The 4,370-nt window shown below is 27.7% G+C and overlaps 1 non-coding gene across 1 annotated transcript; it reads left to right on the top strand.

Annotated features, from left to right (window-relative positions):
• On the top strand, positions 1 to 107 carry LOC131178052 (small nucleolar RNA R71). The gene has a single exon (XR_009147183.1). It is a non-coding gene; the product is annotated as a small nucleolar RNA R71 (small nucleolar RNA).
• The last annotated feature ends 4,263 nt before the right edge of the window (positions 108 to 4,370 follow it).

Below are 4,370 nucleotides of genomic sequence, written 5' to 3'. Positions count from 1 at the left end.
ATGGCATGATGTGGGCATTGTCTCTCTAATTCCTTCCATCTCATCCATGACTCATAAAGAGTTTCATCTTCTCTTGGTCTAAAAGCTGTCATTTGATTCCTCAGTTCTTGAGTTTTTCCAGGTGGAAAATACTGTGCAAGAAATGCATCAGTGAGTTGCTCCCAATTTGTGATGGAGTTGTGAGGTAAAGAGTCAAGCCAATCCAATGCTCTATCTTTCAAAGAGAATGGGAATAACTTCAATCTTGCTGCATCATCAGACACTCCAGGTTGTTTTTGCATTCCGCAGATCATAGCAAACTTCTTCAGATGTGTGTGTGGATTTTCAGAAGGATGTCCTCCAAATTGAGAATTTTGAATCATTTGAAGAACTCCAAAATCCATCTTGTAACTATTTGCATCAATTCTTGGTCTTGCTATGCTCTCTCTCAAATCATCAAAACGAGGAAAAGCATGATCCATCATACTTCCCCTAGGCACATTAGCATTAACAACTTCTTCACCTTGGGCTACATTTTCATTGTTTCGATCATTTCCAGCATTACCACCAATTCTAATTCTTTCATCAGCCATGTCTGCTTCTAATTCAATTTCTCTCAAGCTTCTTTTCTTTTTCTGGTTTCTTTCTTGTTGGCTTTACAAAATTTCTCAATTTCAGGATTGAACAATAAGGATGTGTCACTTATGCTTCTATCTCTTCTCATAAAAGATTAAAAGTACCTGAAAAAGAACAAACAAACACAAAATGAAAATATAACAAAATAAAACTAAAAACAACTAAAATAATCAAGAATTCAATCTTAAACAAACAACTCCCCGGCAACGCGCCAAAAACTTGATGTGTCCCGACCGTAAGTGCACGGGTCGTACAAGTAATATAGAAAAGATATCGTTCCCACGAGGAGTTGTGTTAATGATTGAATTTTTTATATAAAAAGTTGACTAAATTGAGCTATTTTTGAAATTAAAGTAATGAATGGATGGGTAATGGAGTATGAAATCTATATGTGCAAAATTAATAATCTATTCAACAATGTAATGATTTAACTAAAATTGCATCAAATTGAGATAAGCAAGTTCAAATATAGAAAGATTTAAAATGGCAAGCAATTAAATTCAATTGAAAATTAACTATGGTAAAAAGGAGATTCCGGAGTTTGGGATTTCATATTCGAGCTATTTTGGGATTTTAAATTAGTTCTCCAATCTTGCGAAACTTACGGGTTTTAAGGTGATTAATTCTTAAATCCTTTGAATACCCTTTCGAGTGAGACAAAGAATGCCTTAATCAATCTAATCCTACTTTCGTGGAGTTAGAATTAATTAAGACCCATTAAGTTCTTTAATTAATCTGTGAATCCTCTTAATCCTTAGTCTATTTCTAGATCTAAGTTAATTAAGTCCAATTTCTTGATTATCTATCACAAGGCCTTCTCCTTTCGGTGCCTCAACCATGGATTAAGAACATCACTTAATGGGATCCTACACTAAGCATGTCATTAAGCACACAAGAAATGAATAAAACTCATTAAGACCACAAAATATGGATTACCCAATCAAAATCCACAAAATATCTCAAATATTACAACCCTTACTCCAGAATCAAAAGTAAACTACTCACTACCCATAATCCTTACAAGAAAATCTGAGTTTATATGAAAATAAGCTTCAATCTAAGCTAAGAAACAAGAAATTAAACACTAGAAATGTAGGAAAAATATAAGGAAAGAAAGAAATCTGCAAATCTTGGTTGAAAATGGTGTGGAAGGTGAAAGTGACTCCTCCAATTCTGCCTCTCCTCTCCCTTTCCTTTTCTGCTCCTTTTTCCCTCCTTTCTAAAATGGGAAATGGGACTATTTATAGCATTTTCTGACATGGAGCCCTAAAATGGTGTGTTTGAGGAGGGATTTTCTGAGGGAATCTTCTGCCAGCTCATTAATGAACTCTTTATGGGACTGCATAAGTGGACTGCATAAGTCATGCAGTCCCTTATGCGATTTTACTGTTTCTGGTTCACTTATGCGAAACTGCATGACTTGGTGCATAGGTTATGCACAATTCCGTGAAAGAACATAAGGGAGGCGTGAATGTGCATAAGCTATGCAGTCTCCTTATGCACATTTTGGCAGGTATTGGAACAGTGTTTCTTCTCCTCATGCGAATCTGCATAGCTTATGCGGCAAGTTATGTTCAATTTTTTCAATGCATATTTTCACTTGAAAACTTGTTTTTGACATCTTTGGCTGTAGAAGTCACTCCTCAATGGCAAAATTTCTCTTCAGTCCTTCAAAAACACCATTCTTCCTACAAAACAAAGTAAAAATTACAAATTAATGCAAAATTGACAACTATGAAAAACTAACTAAATAACTAATGAAATTGGCTAAAAATGACTAATAATAAAATAAAATGGCTATGAAATTAGACCTAAATGACTATGCAAAATGTATGCATCACTACACCAATGTGTTTATATATCCAATTATTAACAAAATCATAAACACATGCTTATATATAAAATTTATCGTAATTTTAATCAATATATCATTTATTAATTGAGTGAATGTGTATACTACAGTGTGAAGGGAAGACTAATTACTCTAAACGTGGTTATCGTTGTTGTAGAGCTTTTTTGTTGTGGTTTTTTTTTTTTTTTATGGGACAGAATTGCAGTTCGCTTCTTGAAAATATGAACAAAGAGATTAAATAATAATAATAGTGACATTATTAGGATGATGGAATTTCATGTAATCACAATGCAAACTTGAAATGGATTTATGCAATTCTTTTTAAACAACAAATAAATATTGCTTAGATGATAATTATAAAAATTAAGTAAATAAATTAATTGAAAACTAAAAATTTATAATTAAATTTTTCATATCGCTTCTTGAAAATATGAACAAAGAGATTAAATAATAATAATAGTGACATTATTAGGATGACGGAATTTCATGTATTCACAATGCAAACTTGAAATGGATTTATGCAATTCTTTTTAAACAACAAATAAATATTGCTTAGATGATAATTATAAAAATTAAGTAAATAAATTAATTGAAAACTAAAAATTTATAATTAAATTTTTCATATATAAAAATTTTCAACTAAAATTAAAACATTGAATAATATATTATCACTTTAAATAATAAGTTAACTTATTATTATTCAGAAATTCAAATATGACCACTTTCATATTTTAATTAAAACTTTTTTCTTTTTTACATGTTTTGCTACAGCTCACCAATAGGGGCAATTGACTCACTGAAATTTTTTGTTTTATTAGTTTCTATCATGATTATATATATTTTGATGCCCATTGAATTTTTTTTTCTCCTAGTCTATATAAAATTTATATATGAGAGAACTAAAATTTGATATGAAATATATTAATAGTCTTATAATTATTTAATTATTTATTAATAAAATAATCTGAAAATCTTCAAATGAGATTATTACATTTAAAAATTTTTCAATTATAATGTATAAGCTAAAGTGAGAAAAAAGTTGATATTTAATTCCACTATATTACTTTTAATTGATTGGTAATTACTAAACTAAAGACAACATATTGATTAAAAAAACAAAACTAAAGACAACATATAAAATAAATATATAATTTCTTTTTTCAATTTTTTGTGAGGATATAATGATTGATACAATTAAATCTTGTACATTGACAAAGTTTAATAAATTGAAATTTTAACATAATTAAATTTTATCAAAAAGTATATTAATTCATATGCTTATAATTAAGTCAATATTTTGTAAGTAAAAAATATATTTTTTTGTTAAATAATTTATAAATACAAGATAAAAAAACTTTTGCTCCCATTGATAAAAATTATAGCTCCACCACTTTTTCAAATCAAATCAAAAAATTGCATTGAATCGATTTTTTTATTCAGTTTTAGTTTTTCTCTAAAAATCGAATTTAAACGGTACATTAATGTTGGACCTATATCGAATCAAAAATGAATCGTACATATGTTTTTTTAATGATTTTCATAAATATATTATATATTTTAATGGTATATATATTATGGATTGTATATAACTTAATATTATCTATCATTCTTCTATTTTTTTAATAATTTTAGTTAAAAATATATTAAATTACCTTATAATTTTTAATTATTAGTGTTTTACTATATTATATAATATATTTAATTCTTAATTATGATTAAAGATTATATGACTAATAAATAGCTAAAATGTATACCATATAATATATTTTTATTACTATATTATTAATATACTTAATCCAAAATTATATTATAGTGGGAGGTTAAAGATTATATATTAAGAAATAGTTAAAAAAGCATATTGTGTGATATATTGTGTATTAATAATAAACTTTTAAGGTTAAAC

This window comes from Hevea brasiliensis, chromosome 2 (assembly GCF_030052815.1).
Source record: "Hevea brasiliensis isolate MT/VB/25A 57/8 chromosome 2, ASM3005281v1, whole genome shotgun sequence".
Taxonomy (NCBI): Eukaryota; Viridiplantae; Streptophyta; class Magnoliopsida; order Malpighiales; family Euphorbiaceae; genus Hevea; species Hevea brasiliensis.
This window is presented reverse-complemented; position numbering and strand designations above follow the sequence as displayed.